Below are 23,647 nucleotides of genomic sequence, written 5' to 3'. Positions count from 1 at the left end.
TACTGTTCTGAGGTTTTGGGTTAACGTTACTGTTTTAATAAGCATTGTTTATAGTTCTGTAAAATTGACAAACTGGTTTATTCCACATTTTGGTAAAAGTTACTTATGTCTAATGAGTACTTAAGGCCAATGTAACAATTTTTTTGGTCATTTTTGTTAGAGGCTGCGTTTGTTCAGTTTGATCGAAAAACTTTTATATGCGTAGTTTTGATTTTTGATCTACCTGCATATAGTGTAATATGCGTTTAAATTTGTCTTTTGAAAAATTTGACATTTGAAAATAGTATTTGATAGTAGTATGGGGTTCAGAGTGTTTGGCTGTCCACATGCTGAGGTTAATTAAACTTTTTGAAAACATTTTCTGGACACTTTTTTTTTTTCAGTAATGTTTTTTGACCCTTCAGATTAGGTTATTGGTTGTTGGCATTGCTAAGATAAGTAAACTGAACACTATAAAATTATTTATGTTAAAAGTTGTCTTTTCTATGGTGAAAATTATCTTTTCATCATAAGTGTAAAAGTTGACTTTCACTTTTGTCAAATTTTAGGCATTGCTTTCAAACTCATGAGTGGTTATTGACTTGGAGGAAACAACTTGCTGGACTTTTGTGACACCAAAAAAATGGTAAGATTATTATCTATTTCAATAGTTTATTACTTTATTTATAGATTATAAAATATATATGTTTTTGCCATATCTGCTTTGCTGAACTGCAGCAGTAGGGATCAACAGGAAACAATGTAAAGAGACCAGGATTGCAGCACCAGGCCTTGCATGAAATCGAACTTTGGTTGCTGCAACATGTGTTGTATTCTACCAGGTGAGCCATTTGTGAGGAAAAGCTAGTTTGTTTTTCACTGAATATAGCCATGTATTTATTACATGTAATTTACAAAGATTGAAAGACATAATTGAAACAAATTTGTCTTATTTATGACCATGTATTTTCTTTTATATCCTCTTTCTTATGTCTACAAGTGGTTGTGGTATGTACGTGGCATGGACCTCATCAATCTCTTTTTCCTGCGAGTCAACTTTTGGAGATACCTTTAGAGTGTAATTAGTGGTAAGTTTTACTATTCAGCATACATTAATGACTTCCTTACCAAACAGTTTTTAAGTACTACTAAATCATTTAACCCTTTCCTTAACATGGCACAGCAGTAACATTCAGTGCTGACAACTGCAGAAATGGGGGATGGTCAAGTCTCTGATTTTTCGTTTAATTTATAAGCTTTAAACTTGAACTGCCTTGTATCAATAATTGTCATATCACACGTGTTAAGTTTTGGTCACTTGCTCATCTATTTTAACTCTATTGTCATTGATATGGACAAAATTGCAGTACTGCAATTTTCAGTCTTTCATTGCAATCACAATCTTTTCATAATCTTTCCTTGTAAAACAAGGAATGTCAAATTTTCAAATGTCTCAAATTTCTTAAAACGGAGGTCCATATGCTTGATCTCAACTGTTTAATAGGTTAATGTTTATGTTAAAAGAACACACCGACTTTTTGGGACTTTGGCTTATTCACCTAACTCCCAGAGTTAGGTCAGTCCATACATACCCTTTTCATCTCCTTGTGTGCCGTAACTCTGTCTGACGCACCCACCGCTAGCCTAGCTTAGAACAAAGACTGGAGGTAAACGGCTCCAGCTAGCATACTGCTCCCAATAAGTGACAAAATAACGCCAACATTTTGCTCTTTACATGTTGTGATTTGTATAGTCACAGCGTGTACAAATAACAAGGTCACATGAGACACAGCCATCTTCTAACCGTTCACATACTGGGAACTATATTCTCAGAAGGCGAAGCACTGCTACTTCTGCAGAGTGATTTGCTCGCAGCACCTGAGAAGCCCCGTGGTGAGGAGCAGAGAGTTCGCTCAGAGTGTTGCGCTAATCACTCCGCCCATGTAGCAGTGCTTCGCCTTCTGAGAATATAGTTCCCAGTATGTGAACGGTTAGAAGATGGCTGTGTCTCATGTGACCTTGTTATTTGTACACGCTGTGACTATACAAATCACAACATGTAAATAGCAAAATGTTGGAGTTATCTTGTCACATATTGGGAGCAGTATGCTAGTTGGAGCCGTTTACCTCCAGTCTTTGTGCTAAGCTAGGCTAGAGGTGGGTGCGTCAGACAGAGTTACGGCACGCAAGGAGATGAAAAGAGTATGTATGGACTTATCTAACTCTGGGGGATACGGTGAATAAGCTAAAGTCCCCAAAAGTCGGCGTGTTCCTTTAACAATCTTGGTGTACATTCTCTGATCAGATTCTTAACTTTTAATATCATATTACTAAAGTTGTCTTGCACTTGGACGAATATCAGTTTGGCAATATTGCTAGACATACCGTCACCTGCAGTTTTCTTGGCTGATTCAGATGTACGATTGTTTTTTGTAAGTGACCTGACGATTTCGATTTTCTTTCTAAAACATTAATACATCTTATTCAGCACAACGCCATGACGGGTATAAAAGCAAGGTTGTGTGGGATAGGCTTACCATGTTTTTGGTGGCATGTATAAATAAAACCTGTATAAAGTTTGTAGATCACCAATCATGTTAAAAATCAAAGATGGCACTGTGAATAATGTCTATTAACAGCATATACAAACAAAAATCTATTTTTTTTTTCAGTGCAAAAAAAAATAATCTTTTTTTCTGTTTGCAGAGAGGATTATGTCAAAACACAATGAATACGACAACACCTGCTCAAAATTCCAGTTTTCGGAACATTGTTACCTGTCTGAAAAAAACTATGTCCCACCTCTCTTCAATAAGTCTGGAGCAAGTAATTCAGACACCAGTCTTAAGGATAATTGGTAATTAATGGTATAGTTCAGTGAATTTTCACCACCTTTATGTATTTGGCTGGTAACTGGTGTCATCTGATGATTTGTAACAAATACGATGATTGTCGGATTGCTTAAGTGGAGGAAACTGTGTATTTAGGCTGCAGCCTGACAGATGTGAAACAAATGCATGTGATAGGTGCTGAGATTTCTTTCAAGCTTTTGCCCTGATAGTCTATTGATTATCAGAGTGCCGTTAATTGGAATTCAGTTAAACAAAAGAAGACTTATCTCTTTGTAGTCATAATGCTCATGGGCTGTATCTAACTAACTTCTCTTTGTGTCTGTTTCCTGCAAAGAGATTATGCAAGTCCACAATGACTACGTTTGAGTCCTCGTGAGACAATGCAACCTTTACGTTTCCAGTTTTTTTGAACAGACACTGTCCCATATCTTAAGTCAAGTCAAAAACAGAAGGAAGTAATATGATTGAGTTTATAGAAAAGCTTATTCGTGAGCAGCTTAATATCCGGGAAGAGATTTACATTGAAAGGGCGCATCGCGCCGCAGCAACAGGTGTCTCCACGGGATGCGCCGCGGACTTCACCAGATCAATCATCGTTTGTTTCCGTAGTTTTAAGGAGAAACAACGAGTGCTATATGCTGCATGGTCTCTAAAGGACATTCGGATCAAGGATCAAGGAGCTTTCGGATCTTGCTTTTCGGATCTTTTTAAGGAGCGCGCAAAATACAGGAGCGCAAGGAAACAACTCCAGGAGCGAAAAATCAAGTCTCACATTCTCTACTCCGCAAAACTCATGCTGTTTCTGCAGGATGGAAAGACTAAGATTTTTGGAAAGACTAAGATTTTTGAAAACCCACGAAAAGCAGCTGAGGGTCTAAAGGACTTTGGCGTAACGATGGAAGTCCCAAGAAAAGAGCCGGATTGGGACTCAGCGCTGCGGGCTGTAGGATGGCAGTCCCCCCGCAGTAGGAGCAAACATGCTCCCGCTGGGGAAATAACAGCCAGCGTTGAATCTCTTCGACTTTCCTTGGACAGTTATGAAAATGACACACGATGAATAAGGTATGTGGAGATTACATTGTGGCAAGCGCTAATTTGTATAATTGAGTGCAATGTCCGCAATGTGTGAACATATCCTTACACAAGCTGAAAATTCAGAAGGATGTGTCTATGACCATGATGAACTGGACTCGGAGTCAAATTTATTTCCAAACATAAATGATACATGTAAATATTATACAGACGCAGAATTTACTAGTAATATAGAAACGTCTGGTTCATTTTCTCTCATTCATTTGAATTGTAGAAGCCTGTATTCAAATTTGAGTAAAATACATGATTATTTGAACACATTACAAAATAAATTTACTGTTATAGCTTTGTCTGAGACTTGGTTAACGACTTGTAACTCACTTCTGTGAAGTAAAAACAAATAAAGAAAAGTCTAGTTAAGTTATTAGGTTAAGAACTGAGGAAAGACTAAACAGATTTAGGGATGATCTTATGAAAGAACACTGGGACAATGTTTATAGTACAAATAATGTAAATAAGGCTTATGAATTATTTTTTTTTAAAGTATCTATGGTTATATAATAAAAATTGCCCAATAAAAAATATTGAATGATAAAGCAAGAAATAATAATAAACCTTGGTTAACGAAGGGTATATTGAAATCTTGTAAAAAGAAGAATAAGCTTTATCGGGACTTTGTAAAATATCGGACAGTAAATGCAGAAAAAAAATATAAAGCCTATAAAAATAAGCTGACTACTATAATGAGACGTGCAAAGAAAGATTATTATACAAACTTGTTGATGGAAAACAAAAGTAATATCAAAAGAATGTGGAAAGGGAGGTTATGGGCAGTAAAATGAATTATAGTCAGCCATTATACTTAATGAATGAACAGAACGTCGAGATAAGTGGTGAAAAAATGGCTGATGAATTTAATTCATTTGTCATCAATGTTGGTCCAAATCTTGCCAAAACTATACCACTACATAATGAAAATAAAAGCTGGACAGGTGAAAGCAGAGTCATGCAATCCCTTTTTTTTTGACGAAGTTAGTGAGAGTGAAATTATTTCCACTGTCTCTAAATTAAAAAGTAAACATTCATGCGATAGTGATGGCTTAGATATGTATATTGTCAAAGAAACTATACGTTGTATTATTAGACTATTAAAATATATAATCAATTTGTCTTTTAATACAGGTTTCTTTCCAGATAAAATGAAGGTGGCTAAAATTATTCCCCTTTTTAAATCTGGTGATAGGCATAGTCTCACAAATGATAGGCCTATATCTTTGATTTCTCAATTTTCTAAAATTCTGGAGAAGCTTTTTGTTAAAAAATTGGATTATTTTCTTGAAAAACATTCTTTGATACATGATAATCTTTTTGGGTTTCGAAGCACCCGCTCAACAGCTATGGCTTTGATGAAAATCACAGAGGACATTATTACAGAATTGGAGGATAAAAATCACACAGTTGGTGTTTTTATTGACCTTAAAAAGGCCTTCGACACTCTTGATCATGGTATATTGATATCTAAATTACAGACATATGGAATTAGAGGTGTAGTATTAAACTGGATTATTAGTTACTTAGAAAATAGACAACAATATGTAGAGTATATAGGCCATGAATCTAAGTTGGAAACAATACAGTGTGGAGTCCCTCAAGGCTCTGTGCTGGGGCCTAAATTATTTACTTTATATATTAATGATCTCTATGATGAATCAAAGATTTTACGTTTTGTTCTTTTTGCGGACGATATTAATTTTTTTGTATCGGGGAAGAACATAAAAATATGAATGAAAACTATTGAACAAGAATTGGTCCTACTTCAGAAATGGTTTAATAAAAATAAACTGTCGTTAAACTTAAGTAAAACAAAATTTATGTTGTTTACAAATCAAAAATGCTCTGATAATGTTCGTTTGACTTTAAATGGAATAACTATTGAGAGAGTGTCAGAATTTAGGTTTTTAGGAGTACTCATTGATGAAAAATTTAAATGGAAGTCACACATAGCTTATGTAAGAAATAAAATTTGTAAAAACATTGCCATTTTGAGTAAAGTAAAGTTTATGTTAAATTATAAGGCAATGAGAATCCTATATTGTTCCTTTATTTTGCCATATTTTATGTATTGTTTGGAGGTATGGGGTAATTCTTATTTCACTAATTTAATGTCCTTATTTATTTAGCAAAAAAGGGCTATAAGAATAATTAATGGAGTTGCTCCAAGAGAACATACTACAGGACTGTTTCTGAGGTCAGGACTACTCAAATTGATGGACTTGGTTGCTTTACAAACTTTATTAGTTGTTCATAAAGTGGTCTTTGATTTTGCAGCCAAGAACAACATATCTGGTTTCTCCAAGACAGCAGGGAGGGCCGGATATTACTGGTTTCAGAACTTTCTAAAGAGCAACCCAGAGCTTGGGATGCACAAGCCAGAGGTCCTGTCTGCAGCACGAGCTGCTGGACTCAACAAAGAGGTGGTTAGCCAGTGGTTTAACCAGTATGAGAGCCTTTTGGTCGAGCTGGGTATTGAGGGCACACCGTCACAAATATGGAACTGTGACGAGTCTGGGCTTCAGGACCAGTTCAGTTCGACAAAGGTCGTTGGACAGGTTGGCCAGCCATGTGTGGAGGTGTGTGCCGGAGAGAAGGGGGAGACAACGACTTGTCTGGCAGCGTTCAATGCAGAAGGCACATACAGTCGAACAATGATTATTTTTAAGGGGAAGCGTGTTCGTTCTGAGTGGCTACAGGGATGCCCCGGAGAACACCAGCACAAGGTGTTCAGACAATGGCTTTTTAATTGCACATTTGAATATGTGGGTTTGCACCCAGAATGTTTTTTTAATGGCACATATGAATATGTTTGTTTAATGCAGTTTAAATGTTATGTGGCTGTATAAGCAATTGTGTTTTAAAATTAAAATTGATGATAAATTACTATTTCCCTTTGCAGTTTGACTGGCCCATTGTACCTGAAACAGCTGGCCCATTTTACCTGAAACTGCTCATGCAAAAAAAGTTGGCACAGCTGATGTTTCAAGAACTGTAGGGCCTAAATAATTATATTTTATTACATAATTTCAACACAAAATTATCAAAAACAGTCATTATTAATCATAAAAACACATGGAAAAGGCATATATGGTATTGTATTATTGTCCCAAATTTAGCTGATATCACCCTATATGTATTGTGAAAAGTGTTACACAAATTTTTTTTATTGTTTTTTATTCTTGTCTGTTGACAGACCTAATATCTATTTGAACTGGTTGGAATAGACCTAATTGGAAAGTTGGTAAAAACTGACCAGCAATATCAATATATCTGTGTTATTATTGATTATTCCACCAAATGGGCACAGGTGTATCCTCTGACATCCAAGTCGGCTGCAGAGGTTACAAAGTGCATCTTAAAATTTGTGTATCAGTTTGAAGTGCCAAAACGGATTATTACTGATTAGGCCAGAGAGTTTGTCAACACTGTAAGTATTTTCATTTTCAACTACACAAATGCTTTCAAGTACTGCATGTTCTTCCCTTTAAAAAAAAAAATATATTACTCAAATAATATAACAAAATATTATTTTCACATAACCCCTGTAGATCAACACTAAGGTCTGTGAAGTGCTTGGAATCAAGAGAAGCCTCTGTGCCCCGTACCACCCTCAGACCAACGGATTGGTGGAGAGGATCAATGGCACCATACAGAGGTGAAAAATGCATCCACTAAAGTACATATTTACACTGATCAGCCACAGCAAGAAACCCACTGACAGGTAAAGTGAATAACACTGATTATATTATTACAGTGTATCACAGATAAACAGGAGAGGAAAAACAGGTATTGTTGATGAAATGCTTTATCAAGTCCAGAGTCAACACAGCCGTCTACCAGGACATTTTAGAGCACTTCATGCTTCCTTCAGCAGACAATCTTTATGGAGATGCTGACTTCATTTCCAGCAGGACTTGGCATCTGCCCACACTGCCAAAAGAACGAAAACCTGGTTCAATGACCATGGGATTACTGTGCTTGATTGGCCAGCAAACTTGCCTGACCTTAACCCTTTGACACGTACGATCACACCGGTGTGATCAGTCTATGCTGGTCCCTGGAGCGTACGATCACACCGGTGTGATTAGAACGTTCAGTGAATCACGTGATCAACTGCTAAATTCAAAATTTCAAACCTTTGCTTTCACTGCTTTCCCGCTTTGACTGGCACTCAGCCAGACACGGACATGCTCAGCTCTCATCATTATCACAACTGTTCAGTGTATTTTAATGTTTATTTTAGGTTTCATTCACTTTAAATTACATTACACAATAACAAATATATAGTTTATTATTGCACACTAATATTTATAACAGCAAAATAACCTTTTAAACATGATGTAATATTAATATTTATTCGAGTCAAACACACCTTGTAGATAAAACGGCCGTTTCACACAGCAAGTGTCAGACTCGTGAGCAGCGCGTATTTTTTTCGGCGTGCGTGCATGTTAATCAATGAGTGCATTCACACCAGGAGCAGCGCGTGAGCGTCAAGCAGGAGCTTCGCGTGAGATGCAGTGAAGCGGGGGTTACTGTCATATATTTCGGGAGACATGGATGATCTTGCATGTTGTAAATCCAGCAGGCTCCGAGTCCGACTCTCCATCAGTATTGTAAACAAATAATGGCGGCGCCCATAGCCCGTGATAACTTCCTGATCAACATGATCTTTTTTTCTCCAAGTATTAAAACCACATTAGGAGTTCCCTTACATATTGTTAACGATGTTAATAACTACAAGATTGTAAATATTTTGTATAAAATAAAAAAGATTTTAACTGTCATGCATTGCAAGTTTTTTTTTCCCGCTGACAAGTGATGTAGAGCTGACGTCACCGTTACCTCACACTCGCATTTGTTCTACTGTAAAGACACAACTTTAATCAAGCTCACCAACTTCAGAGAAAATGACAGAAAATTTATATAAAAGAAGAAAACTGACAAATGAGGAAATTGAGGACATTTTTTTTAATTCTGATGAGGAGATTTTTGACAGCGAGGCAGAGAGTGACAGCGATGAAGATCTTCCCCCAAACCTTGAAGCTCTTGACAACACTGCAGATGAAGAGACGACACCAGTCCTAAATGAGGCAGAAGAGGTAAACTCATTGTTATGGAAGGCAACCAACCTTTTTAATCCTCCTGGCCCAGGCAATTTTGACAACCAGCTCTGTGGTGTGCAAAATCCACCAGAATCACCCAGTGAGGTCAACTGTTTTAAAATGTTCCTCACAGAAGATGTCATGGGAGAAATTGTGGAGGAAACAAACCGCTATGCCTCTGACTTGCAAGAAAGGGAAATAAAAGGAAAGCTGGTTAAATGGGTTCCAACAAATATCCCTGAAATGTACACATTTTTAGTGTCAGTTCTCCTAATGGGGGTGATAAAAAAACCATCACTTCGTGATTACTGGAGCACAGACCCCATGCTCTTGACCCCATTTTTTAGGTCTTTGTTCTCACAGGATCGCTTCCTTCTGCTCCTCCGCTGTCTTCACTTCGCAAACAATGCGACAGCAGTTTCCAACGACCCGCTGAAAAAAATCAGAAACATTTTCACTGCTCTCACCTCCTCCTTTCGTCGCATTTTTGTGCCATACAGGGATCTGTGTGTGGATGAGTCTCTGATGAAGTGGAAAGGCAGGCTGGCATTTCGTCAGTTCATTCCCTCTAAACGGCACAGATTTGGGGTCAAGTTTTTTGTTTTGTGTGATGTGCTCACTGGCTATGTGGAGGACATGATCATTTACACCGGATCTACCACTGACATCCAACATTACCCAGGACTTGGGATTTCTGGGTCCGTTGTGATGACACTTCTAGCACCTTACCTAAGAAAATGTCATGTTCTTTATGTGGACAACTGGTACAGTAGTCCCACACTTTTCCAGCACCTCTTGTCACTTGGCACTGGAGCTTGTGGGACTGTGCGCGCAAACAGGAAAGGGATGCCAAAGTTCACCTGTAAGATGAAAAAAGGTGAGGTGGAATTCGAAGAGAATGGGTCACAGGTGGCAGTAAAATGGCATGACAAGAGGGATGTCCATGTCCTTACCACAGTCCACCCAACTGGTATGGCAGCCACAGGGAAGCTGGATCACATCACTGGGCAGCCAAGGATGAAGCCAGTCTGTGTGCTCGAGTACAACAAAAAGATGGGGGCAGTTGACAAAGCTGATATGATGACTGGTTTTCATGAATGCGCCAGAAAGTCTACCAAGTGGTACAAGAAAATCTTTTTTCATGTACTTGACACTGTTTTACTCAACAGCCACATCGTCTATCGGCAAATTACTGGTGAGAAATGGATACAAATCATCTAATAATAAATATAAACAAGATAAAAAGTGATAACATTTTTAATTAATGTAATCTAAAGTGTTAACAAATTCACAATAATAAACAGACCACACTGTCACATACTATTCTATTCTCCTCACTCCCTATTGATGTGCTCTACTATGAGTAGGAAAGGAAATCACCTCCCTACAATTCAGGACGAACCTGATGAGAGGGCTGCTGGAGGAGTACAGCACATTGCGGTGTCCAGCTAAAGGAGGGCGTCCTGCCTTGGACACTCCTCTGCGCCTTACAGCTAGGCATTTCCCATCTGAAGTCCCTCAGACCACTTCCCAGGGCAGCAAGACCAGGCGTCACTGCAAGGTCTGCCTCTCCAGCACACGCAAGGGCAAGCAGAGGCACCTCACCAAGCACATGTGTGTGCCATGCAACACTCCCTTGTGTGCTGTCCCATGTTTTGAGGAATACCACACACTGAAGAATTATTAAGCATGTAAAAAGTCAGAGTATATTAATTCATTTATGATGATATTATTTTAATTATTATTTATTGTAATTATATTAAGTATTAAGGTATGTATAATAGTTTGTTTAAAAATGTTTTTTTTTTATCAAAAGTCAGAGTATATTTATAGATTTTTTTTTGTTTGTTTATGATGATACTGTTTTGATTGTTATTCATTGTAAATATATTTGTTATCTGTTTTGTAATTATATTAGTAAGTATAAACGTATTGTCTTAAACTAAAAAATTGAACTTACATTAAAATAGATTTAATAAAACATACATGAAATGTGTACATTTTGTGATTTCTTTTTAACAAATGTCATACGTTTGAATTGTATGAATAATACTTATACTATACATATCTCTCACTAGCAAAGCAGAGAAAAGCTACATGGTATGACATCGTTAAAGGGATAGTTCACTTTAAAATGAAAATTCTGTTATCATATACTCACCCTCAAGTTGTTTCAAACCTGTATGAATTTCTTTCTTTTGCTGAACACAAAAGAAGATATTTTGAAGAATGTCAATAACCAGACAGTTAACTGGAGCCATTGACTTCCATAGTATATATTTTTGCCTACTATGGAAGTCAATGGCTCCAGTTAACTCTTTGGTTACTGACAAATATCTTCTTTTGTGTTCAGCAGAAGAAAGAAATTCATACAGGTTTGAAACAACTTGAGGGTGAGTATATGATAACAGAATTTTCATTTTAAAGTGAACTATCCCTTTAAATTATATTTCCAACAAACATTTGAGCAAGCTAATAATAATAATAATAATTATTATTATTATTATTAAATAAATAAATAAATAAATAAATATATATATATATATATATATATATATATATATATATATATATATATAAAATTGTATATATGTATATGGTCACACAGCTTGCTCAAATGTTTTGTATATAGGAAAATATAATTTAACAATGTCATACCATGTAGCTTTTCTCTGCTTTGCTATTGAGAGATATAAAACTAAGTAACAATATTAACTAAAACAAACAAGAAAATCGATGTAAAGGGTTTACCGTCAAATATGTGCTTTGGTATATTCATGTTATGTATAACGTATCAATTCAACTGAACCCCGACTTTACCTCCTGAATGCACGGATTACTGAACATAAGTTATTTATTTGCAATGTGCAAAACAGCGCATTGACAGACAAACAAACCGTAATGACGTGAACGACCACATTATTGAGCACTGTCCGTTTTACGTTCTTTATTCATATTTATTGCATGCTTGTAAATAATTCTAGTTGCTTCAGAATACAATTAAAAACTCAAATATAGCCTAACGTTACTCACCGATTGTCACGCGGCTGTTGTGAGGGAGATGCAAAGTACCATGTGCAAGCGAAATACAAAGCAGTGGGGGGGGAAACATAAACATAACCATATCAGCCATATTCGGTACACGCAAACAAATTATTTGAGAGGTTCTGAATAAAAAATAAAGCGAAACATTCAAACTACTCACCTGCAGACGGTTATCCATTGTGTGCGCCATTGTGACTGCGGAATGTCACGTGACAAGGTTCATGCGTCTCCATGGAAATTAGAACGCGATTGATTGCAAAATAACGGTCGCAGAAAAAAACTCACGCCAGGCTGCCAGTCTGACTATTTTAGAACGTACGTGCGAAAGGGTTAACCCCATAGAGAATCTATGGGGCATAGCCAAGAGAAAGATGAGAGACATGAGCTGAAGGCTGCTATTGAAGCATCCTGGTCTTCCATAACACCTCAGCAGTGCCACAGGCTGATAGCATCATGCCACTCTGCATTGAGGCAGTAATTCATGCAAAAGGGCCCCAAACCAAGTACTGAGTACATATGCATGATTATACTTTTCAGATGGCCAACATTTCTGTATTTAAAATCCTTTTTTTTTTTTTTTTATAATTAGTATTTTATTAAGTTTTTAAACATCACTATTACAATAAAATCAACATTGTAGTCAACTTCACAATTGACATCTTAACATGTATCCCATAGTGATGATACATTTTAAATGTACACAAATAAATAAAAAGAATAAACAAAAAGAAATAATAAAAAAAAAAAAAAAAAAAAAAAATCAAATATACATTTTTCAATAAGCACCACATTCTCATCTAGTAGCAATATATTGCACATATTTTCCCCATTTCGCCACATATTTTTCTGTCCTGTCATTAATATTGAAAGAATTTTTTTCGTATGATGCCACTTTTGCCAATTCCGTACTCCACTCCTGGAAAGAGGGCTCCCCTGGGTTCTTCCAGTTTCTCATTATTATTTGTTTTCCTACCATTATACTAGTCTGAATAAAGTCCGCTGCTCCACAGTTCGATGTCATCTGTGGATCATTTAAAACAAACAACCTCGGACAGAACTCCAGACCAGTCCGGGTAATATTTTCAATGCGGTCATGAATCTTTAGCCAAAAATTCTGAATCATGGGACATTCCCAGAGCAAATGAAAAAGAGACCCTTCTGAACTACAGCATTTCCAGCAGTCTGCATTATCTCTCAGCTTCAGCCTAAACAGCCGAGTAGGAGTCCAGTAAAATCGATTAAGAATCTTAAACTGAATTAGTCTAATCTTAATGTCTCTTGAAACCCTCTTAATGTTTTCACAGATACGATCCCATTCTGTATGTGTAACATCAATGTTCAAATCTGCCGACCAAGTTAACATTGTTGCATAAGATATGGTAACTGTCTGTTGAAATAACATTGTATAAAAGATAGCAGCTTCATGCCCCAAACCCATTATTTTCGTAATCTGAGAAAGAAGGTTTGACTGCTGAGGTTCTACTCCTTTCCCTATGACAGCAATTAGCAGGTGACGCATTTGAAGATACTTCCAGAAATTATTTCTGGGCAAATTGTATTCACCTGCTAACCTTTCAAATGATTTTATATTATCCCTCTCATACAGATTTGCAAGTGTAATAATTCCTTTTTCTACCCAATCTTTCCATAGAAGAGAATGTTTATTAATACGTAAGGTTGGATTATTCCAAATACAGGATTCAGAATTAAGATAAACATTAATATTAAAAGCTTTAGAAAACTTCTTCCACACATTACAGAGGTTAGATATGATAGGGTGAGATTTTAATTTGGAGGGTATATTGCTAGATAAAGCATTTATAGGGGAAAGTGGTGAGAATAATCTCTGTTCAATCTCAAACCAGGGAGGAGCTCTCTCAGGTGGCAGTGTCCACTGAGCTATATGTCTCAAGCAGAAGGCATAATGATACAGGGCTAGTTTGGGGAGGCCCATGCCACCCTTATTGATTGGCACCTGTAGCCTTTCTAATTTTATCCTTGCGCGTTTACCATTCCATAAGAACTTTTTGCAAATTTGGTCGAATCTTTTAAAGTATTTTTGGGGTATTGTAATAGGCAGGCATTGCAGCAAATAATTCAACCTCGGGATACAATTCATCTTCAGGACATTGACCTTTCCCCATAATGATAAAAATAGTGGTGACCATCTATCTGTATCTAATGAAATTTTATTAAAGAGTGGATTCAAATTCTTTTCGATTATTTTATCAATTTGGTGAGGGAAGAGAATACCAAGATATTTTATGCCTTCAGTAGGCCACTGAAACAGCCCTGCCTGAAATAAAGTTCTTGGACAGTATAAAGTCAATGGAAGGGCCTCTGACTTGGACCAGTTGACTTTATACCCTGATATCTTGGAGAACGATTCAATAACGTCCAATAATGCTGGGACTGATTTGGCTGGGTCCGAAGCAAGCCACAAGATGTCGTCCGCGTAAAGCAGAAGCTTATGTGTAGACTCATTCATTTTAACTCCCTGAATATTCTGATTCTTGCGAATAGCTGCCGCAAGAGGCTCAAGAGCTAGACAGAAAAGCCCTGGCGATAATGCAGAGCCCTGCCGGGTGCCTCTATGAAGTGTGAAATAAGAGGAAATCAAACCATTTGTTCTCACTGCGGCCTGTGGGTCTTTGTAAAGAATCTCTATCCATCTGAGAAAAGTTTGACCAAAACCGAATGTTTTAAGCGTATGAAACATATACCTCCATTCTAGCCTATCAAACGCTTTCTCAGCGTCGAGTGAGATAGCTGCTGTTGGATCGTTGGAGTTAAAATCCTTTTTTTTTATTGATTTCATTTAATATTCTAATTTTCTGAGATTTTGAATTTGGGGTTTTCATAAGCTGTAAGCCATAATCATCAAAATTATAACAAATAAAGGCTTGAAATCTCTCACTTTGCATGAAATAAGTCTATATAGTTCCACCTTAAAAGTTGAATTACTGAAATGAACTTTTGCACGATATTAAATTTTTCGAGTTTCACCTGTAAATATTAATGATAATGTAAACATATTTGTCAAGCTGACTGATATGATTGAATGTAATGTTGTCCAGTTAAAATTAAGACACAATATTATAGTATTTGTCTATTTTATTATAGCACATAGAATAATAATTCCATACAGAGACACTTCATGAATCGTTTAATACTTTAAAAGAGATGTGGCCATTGTACAATCATATCGTCTTTTTTAATAACAATGGAAAGGAGGAAAACTTGACCCAGAATATTTTGGTCCCTTTATGGTGACCAAAATAGAGGGGAAAAGTGTTGATTTTGTGGATTCAGAGGGTCGAACCACACACAAGGTCAACATTGACGACCTCATGCACCATCATGAGGAGACAAGGATACCTCACAATTCGAGGAAGCATCAACAACTTCCCCCCTCTCCGCCAGCTGCTGACTCTTCTTCTCCTCCCGTTCTCTCCTCTCCTCCTCCTCCCGTTCTCTCCTCTTCTCCAGCTGCTGACTCTTCTCCTCCTCCAGCTGCTGACTCTCCTCCTCCTCCCCTTCTCTCCTCCAGCTGCTGACTCTTCTCCTCCTCCAGCTGCTGACTCTTCTTCTCCTCCCGTTCTCTCCTCTCCTCCTCCTCCCGTTCTCTCCTCTTCTCCAGCTGCTGACTCTTCTCCTCCTCCAGCTGCTGACTCTCCTCCTCCTCCCCTTCTCTCCTCCAGCTGCTGACTCTTCTCCTCCCGTTCTCTCCTCCAGCTGCTGACTCTCCTCCTCCTCCCCTTCTCTCCTCCAGCTGCTGACTCTTCTCCTCTTCCAGCTGCTGACTCTTCTCCTCCCGTTCTCTCCTCCAGCTGCTGACTCTTCTCCTCCTCCAGCTGCTGACTCTCCTCCTCCTCCCGTTCTCTCCTCTCCTCCAGCTGCTGACTCTTCTCCCGTTCTCTCCTCCAGCTGCTGACTCTTCTCCTCCTCCAGCTGCTGACTCTTCTTCTCCTCCCGTTCTCTCCTCCTCCTCCCGTTCTCTCCTTTCCTCCTCCAGCTGCTGACTCTTTTCCTCCTCCAGCTGCTGACTCTTCTCTTCTTCCCGTTCTCTCCTCTCCTCCTCCAGCTGCTGACTCTTCTTCTCCTCCCGTTCTCTCCTCTCCTCCTCCTCCCGTTCTCTCCTCTTCTCCAGCTGCTGACTCTTTTCCTCCTCCAGCTGCTGACTCTTCTCCTCCTCCCGTTCTCTCCTCCAGCTGCTGACTCTTCTCCTCCTCCAGCTGCTGACTCTTCTTCTCCTCCCGTTCTCTCCTCTCCTCCTCCAGCTGCTGACTCTTTTCCTCCTCCAGCTGCTGACTCTTCTCTTCCTCCCGTTCTCTCCTCTCCTCCTCCAGCTGCTGACTCTCCTCCTCCTCCCGTTCTCTCCTCTTCTCCAGCTGCTGACTCTTTTCCTCCTCCAGCTGCTGACTCTTCTCCTCCTCCCGTTCTCTCCTCTCCTCCTCCAGCTGTTCTCTCCCCTCCTACTTCAGCTGCAGTCTTGCCTCCTCTTCCAGCTTAACAATCATCTTCTGATGTGACCACTTTTAATGAAATATTTACATAAATTTGATAAACAAACTACATTTCCTACATGTATTAAAGAACTACATCTATTATTTAAATAAAAATAACTTTCTATTTAGGCTTTTAATCAACCTGTGTTTTAGTTAACATTGTACTTAATTTAATTTAAGGCTTGATTTTTTTTTTAAACATTCAGAGATATATTTCATATACTAATAATAACTAATGCTGTTGTACACTGAAGTTATTTCAATTACTATTTTTTCCTCATACAAAGGCATAAGGGATGCCTGGGGAGGCAAAAGATCACATGTCCTGCTGTCTCGAATGGGGCCCTACAAACTTTTTTATTGGTACATTGTGAGGACAGCTCCCGATGAAGAGCTTGAAAGTGAGGTGAGCTTAACTGAATGACTGACTTGTCTACTTGGATTGTATATAATTTATCCAAGGTAATGCTCCTTAAATGATTTGCTCTTATATATTCATTTATCTGTCTCACAGGTCATCAATGCATACATAGCCCACACAGTAAATAAACAAAAAACAAATAAGAGGCAAAAAGGCTCTTCACATTGATTCATTTGAAATGACACATGGGAGGGAAAAAACTCAAGACTGAAGGTATGCACAGGACAATCTTTTTTGTAGGGCCTTTTTAGGTGGATTGTAATTTAATAGATTTATTAACTGATTTTGTAAATGATTATTATCTGTTTTAGTGTGATCCAATAAAGTACAGTGTCATTTTGGGAGCCGTCCATGAGCCTGGTCACTTGATCCCCTGGGCAATGGTTCATTCAAAGTCAAACAGTTTTTGGAGTCCACAAGGTAATTGTTGTGTCCATATATGCAAAACGTTCCCTTTTAAAAACAAAACTAAAATATGTGCAAAATTTTACCTTTGTCTTGCCTTTTCAGGGCCTTCGTCAGAAAACGAGGGTGCAGTGCATCCAGGTGGACAGCCAACACAGCACCACACAGTTGACAAATGGATGGCACTTCATGCGGTCTATTTGTTCTGAAAGTAAATTTGTTTTTGTCATGCTGTGTCCACTTTATTATACTGGTGTCTACTTCATTATACCAGTAAAGTATTTTAAAACAATAGTTTGTTGGTTTATATAGTATATGTATTTATTTACCTTGCACTGACAAATCAGTTAAAGCCTGTGTCATATTAGTATGCAGAGAAAATACTGGCAGGGGAACCTCTGACATTTTCTTACAAGACCTCAGCAGTGAAAGAATACAGAAGACAGATCGCCATGACACTGCTGAATGAGAGTGGTACATTTGTTTAATTGTGTACTTTTGTTTAATAATTAATCTTATTAATTAAGGCACTACTGTATTGCTCCAGGTTGTACAAATTATTTTTATTCAGTGTTAAAGCAAAGGGCAAAAGAGTTCATTTCTATAAACTGCCACTAAAACAGATGTAGCAGTATGAGTTTAACTCGTAACTACTCGGCATTCTATTGGCCAATCGCTGCCACAGCCCCCTATAAATACAGGTAGTTGCCCTTCTGACTGCCTCTTGCTTGCTGGTGACGGAAGTGCGTCATACTTCCGGGTCACTCGCTCCGTGTTTTGCTGCTGCGTTTCTACAGGTAAAGTAGCGGCTCTGCTGTCTCTGCCCTCATTCCATTTGGTATCGGCCGCTGTTATGTTTACTATGCATTGAACGTTCATAGATCTCCGGTTGGCGGGCCAGTCCTTCACTCCGTCGTTCAACGCATTCAAAAGCGGATGTTACTGAAAGCTGCCTGTACTGTTTGTACCCTTTGAGCTGCCTCCTCCTGGGTGATACAAAACGCTGCTTGATCGGTATGTAGGATATATAGTGTAGGATTTATTTGTTTGATTTGGGGTTAATTCATTTTTTAATAAATAACAGGAACCGGGCTGGTTCAACGGGAGATCGACTTCAGTTGCAGAGCATTCATTCACTAGCTGCTGTTTTGCCTGGATTGCTGTTTGTTTAACGCACATTTTGAATATTGTACAATCAACCTTAACGTCATCTGATTTCTGCACGTCCGTCCTGGAGTGTTGCTTGCTTAACGTGTATATTTTGAACATTGTATCAGCAACTTTACTCGATCGCGCTACCTGCTCGTCCTGGACGGCTGTTTCCTTGTGTGTTTTGAACATTACGTACCAGCAACTCTAACGTCACTTGACCACTGTACAGCTGTCTCTTTTAATGCAGATTTTGAACATTGCATCATCAACTTTACTCGATCGCTGCCCGCCCGTTCTGCCTTCACGGCCACTGGGCAATCACGGCCACTGGACACTCACGGCCGTACGTTTGACTGTGCGAGCCTCTAGTTTGACGTGGGCCAGTGTTTTAACTGGTTGAATGCAGTTGAAGGGGTTGGCTCTTTACAGTTATAATTTGAGTTAAGTGTTTATATTTCTTTTCTATTATTTTGTTTTCAATTTAGTTAATTTGTGCTTCTAGTTTGTTTCTTTATCAGTGATTTTGTTTCTTTATTAGTGATTCTAGTTTATCTCGTTAGATAAACTAATCCAGTTAATAGATTTATTTATATTTTGTTTTCTTTTGTCTTAATACTGAATTTGTTTTCCTTGGCCAAGGTTTCATTGTACTTTAATCCATGTTTATTTTGTCTTTCTTTGTTTGAGAAGTGTCTTAGAATTGATCTTCTATTTTTTTGTGGACTGCCTTCTGGAACCATTGTTGGTTCTGGCAGTTTGGCTATTTTGTGATTAAGATTATTTCATTTTGTTTTTTTATTTAAATATTATATTGACTTTTCTTTTTCTGTTGAGTGAATCCCCCTTGATCGTGTGTGTCTGTTTCAGTTGCTGAGAGCCGAAGGTGGTGGTGTTGGTGTCTGGGTGGTGGTATCCCCCTCCTGCGTGCTGTGTTGTCTACCCTGTTTCCTTTGTTGTGTTCACTGTGTTTTTTTAGTGTTTGTGTGTGTTCACGTGGTGACCTTTCCTGGGATTTCTTCGTGCCTTGTGACTCCTTTCTCCTCCACTGGTAAGCCTCAGCAGCAAGTATGAATGTGTTCTGAATTGTTTTAAATTATTGAATAAAATTTATCTCTTTTAAAAATTGAACTTCGTCTCTGGCTGAATTGTTTACTTACCTGTGTGTCCTTAAGTGAATCAATAGTATTGCAATTAGGAAATAAATAATCATTCTCTGGGTGAAATTCCCAGGGTGGCGTAGTCGGTGTTTTTGGGGCAGGTTCCACTTAGACTATAACCTCCTCAGTACTGTTTGGCTCTCTGTATCGTTTGGCTCTCTGTATCGCCACACAGAGAACAGTAACATTACTGCTTCACTGGCTAGCGGCACTGAAAAGGAAGAACCCTCCAATGGGCGCCGATGTCAGAGTATGCAGTGAACATTTTTTGGAGGAAGATTACAGTGAGGAAAATACTTTTGATTCGGGTAATTTAGTCATTCGCCGCACCAACAAACTTAAGCCTGGAGTTGCTCCATCTGTTTTTTATTTCTCTGGCTATAACGCGCACTCTACCGACCGCCCATCATTCAGTGACAACAGTAACACAGAAGCATCAGTCAGACGCAGGGAAAGGGCTCGGAAACATGCTACACTGTACAGTAGTGCAAGTCAGGTAGATATTGCTAATGTTGTAATGTTATGTTTCAGTGCTAAAAAAGTGGGTAGTACCCTCACTTTTTCTTGCATACCGGCACCAATCAAGTTTTCGCTGCACTCACGAATCACCCCTCATCACACTCTGTTGTCACACAGAACATGAAGACACTCTATAGTTATTTATATATGTATGATTAGGTAAAAAAGTTGTTGCATTTGTCATGGCATTACCTGTGGAGAAGACGTTGGAGATCGGTGTGGGTGCATGATATTCTCCAAGCCCGACAGCAGCTCGGAGAATATCACCGGCTGGTGCAGGAGCTGCAGCTAGAATGACGGCAGGTTCCAGCGATACTTCAGGCTGGACCGGGACCAGTTTGACAACTTGCTGTCAAAAGTGGGGCCGCAAATTCGAGGCGAGTTCCTCCTACTGGCTGTAGTCTTTAGCCTCTGGCCAAAAAATCCTCCAATGACGCAAAATGACGATTTTTGCGTCATCGGAGGATTTTTTTCCAGTCAAAAAATACATAAATCTCTCGTCTCAGGGGGATATGAGGGTAGAAAGCACGGTAATTCGAAAATACTACAGGTTTTCTACTAATACAAAGCTTAATGCTAAATCCTGAAGTATCCCTTTAATGCAGCTGAGCGCTTCGCAATTTGTCTACAGTGAGTTCATGATTTTTATTCTTTGTTTTAATTTGTTTCTATATATTTTTATAAGTATTTTGTTTTGTATTTTCAATGGGTTGGATATTGTTTTCATTGGTTGTTAAATGCTATTTACCAGATGTGGACTGTACAAGTAAAAGTCGTGCAATAAAATGTTACTTAAGTATAATCAGGTATAAACATTACTTAATTTAAATATAATAGGGAAAATTGACTCAAAGGAGTATAAGTAAACTGTGACTATTATACTATTATATCATTAGATTATTATTACTCATGTATTAATGTAAAAGCAGAATTTTGAGTTGTTAGAGGAAGTTTGTTGAGGTGGAAAAAATTAAGTAAAAAGTACTATATTTCCCTCTGAAAATGCAGTTGAGTAGAAGTAGAATAGAGATGGTATGAAAAGAAATACTCAAGTAAAATACAAGTATCTAAAATGTGTACGCAAGTAGGCTACAGTAAATATACTTAGCTTCTGTTCACCACAAATTTGTTTGTTTGCTCATTTTGCCTAAGAAATTATTAGTTTTTGCAGATTCTTGGCCACTGGAGAATCCTACTGCACCATAGCTTTCAGCTATCGTGTGGGAGTGAGCACCGTGGCAGGGGTTGTTGGAAAGGTTGCCAGGGCAATATGGGGCAGGAGGTCATGCCAGTCCCCACCACTGAGGACTGGCCAAGCATCGCCACCGATTTCCTCCATCGGTGGAACTTTCCCAACTGCCTTGGGTCCATCGATGGCAAATATGTATTAATCAGGGCCCCTGACAACTCTGGGTCCCTGTTCTTCAACTACAAGGGGAATTACTCTGTTGTGCTCCTAGCAGTGGTGGATGCCCAGTACTGCTTCCGGGTAGTGGATGTGGGCAGCTACGGGAGGACGAGCGATGGCAGTGAGCTGGCTAACTCCACCTTCGGCCAGGCACTTCGAGATGGGACCCTTGGCCTGCCACAGGACACTCTGCTGCCAGGTGCAGAGCATTTGGGACCATAGCCACACGTGTTTCCACTCTGCCGAGACCCTTATGCGGCCTTTCCCAGGACACAATCTCTCCGGCAGGCAGAGTTTTCAATTACAGGCTGTCACGGGCAAGGCTGATTGTTGAGAATACCTTTGATATTCTCACAGCCCAGTGGCGTATGTACAGAGGAGTCACTGAGATCAGCCCTGCCAAAATGGACGCCTGTGTGAAGGCAACCTGTGTCCTGCACAACTTCCTGAGGAGGTCGACTAGCATCACCAGGACACCCATACCATCTACTGGAGACGGAGCAGCTGCTGGCCTACAGGAGGTCACCCGAGTGGGCAGCAATAACGCCACACGGGAGGCTATCCATGTCCGGGAGAAATTTATGGAATATTTCTCCACAGACAGAGCGGTCCCCTGGCAACCTGTGGCATAAGCCATGGCTTTAAATGGCTCTTTTAAGAGACACCAATTAATCAAAAAAAGCATGATTTCCATAAATATAATGTCAAGTGTAACGAGTTAGCTCAAAGAAATATTAATAATCAATCATAACTTTTTATAATTGATTATGAATATTTGGATCAGTTAATAGAATTAACAATGTAGTAAAATTAATATTACAATCAACCCACCTGTTCGTCCCATGAACACTCAGTGTTAATTGTTTATTCATTCTAAGAAATATTAATTTCCAGGCGAGGGAAATGTCTTTCTTACTGTACAGTACAACTAAGAGCCTGTAGTCAAAATCTAAATCGTAAAGTAAACTTTGTTGCAAGCAGAGAATCAGAACCAAATACGTATTGTGCACAAGTTTTATTAACTAAATCACAAACATAACTAATCTAAACACACATACATACATGCATAGGTAAAATGTTGAGTGGCAGAATGGAACCGGAAGCAGGAAATGGAACTATGGAAGAGATCAATTTAACTATGAAAAGAACCATCAGCTTATCATTTTCAGAGCACCTCATTAAATGTATACTTGTATGGCCTTTGCCGTGGAAACAATTCTTGAAGTTCTTGGAAAAGGATGTTGATGGTTCGGTGAGTGTCAAACGTTGAAGTTGCAATTGTTTTCCTCTCCGTTGGATGAAGAAGATATGATGAACTTGAGTGGTTTGTTTGACTCTGTTCTGGTTGAAGGTTTTCTCTCTCTCCATGAGCACATGGCTGACCACATGCAGATTGTGGCCTGCCGGCCCTGGGCTGGAAAGGCCACGCAGGCAACCAAGGACTGAGGAAGTCGGAAGAGTTGATGGTTGCCCATTCAGTGATGGTAGAGTTGCAGTTTTCTTCTGAGTTGGATTGAAGAAAATACAGTCTGACTCTGTTGGGAGAGTGAAGGCATAGCAGGCTGTGGTCAGCTAAGCAATTTGTAAAACAAATAAAATAAAATAAAAAAGGCAGAAGTGACTGCTTTCATTTTAAAATATGCCACATACACCCCTCGTCTCCACCCCAAATGTTCGCCACAGCTCTCTCTCTGGTCAATACAACACCTATGTTTATCGAATGTGTCAATATATTTTGTACTTCAAATGTACTGTGAAATTAGATAACTATGATAACTGCTGATAATGACATCTAATGAAATTTGCTGGGCTAAAGTAGGCTATTGTACAGCATCAGTAAATAGCCGTATCATAGTTGCACATTTAATTATGTAGAGATTGATCTTGTAAAAATTATAAAGTTAACTTTACTGACTGATTTGCAGCAACAACACTGTTTTGCATGCTATAGCACTGTATGCAATTCCCGCTTTTTTTCCAGAAAACATATAACGTTAATGCACATCAGCA

General features: G+C 38.7%; 1 long non-coding RNA gene across 1 annotated transcript; it reads right to left on the bottom strand.

Annotated features, from left to right (window-relative positions):
• Positions 1 to 8,741: 8,741 nt before the first annotated feature.
• LOC311081880 lies at positions 8,742 to 10,439 on the bottom strand. The gene is made up of 3 exons (XR_014606038.1): positions 9,976 to 10,439; positions 9,752 to 9,882; positions 8,742 to 9,454 (listed from the first exon to the last, which is right to left on the bottom strand). It is a non-coding gene; the product is annotated as an uncharacterized lncRNA (long non-coding RNA).
• Positions 10,440 to 23,647: the final 13,208 nt, after the last annotated feature.

This window comes from Abramis brama, assembly GCF_963993115.1.
Source record: "Abramis brama genome assembly, chromosome: 4".
Taxonomy (NCBI): Eukaryota; Metazoa; Chordata; class Actinopteri; order Cypriniformes; family Leuciscidae; genus Abramis; species Abramis brama.
Note: the sequence above shows the minus strand (reverse complement) of the source record. Positions and strands in the feature narration are given on the sequence as shown.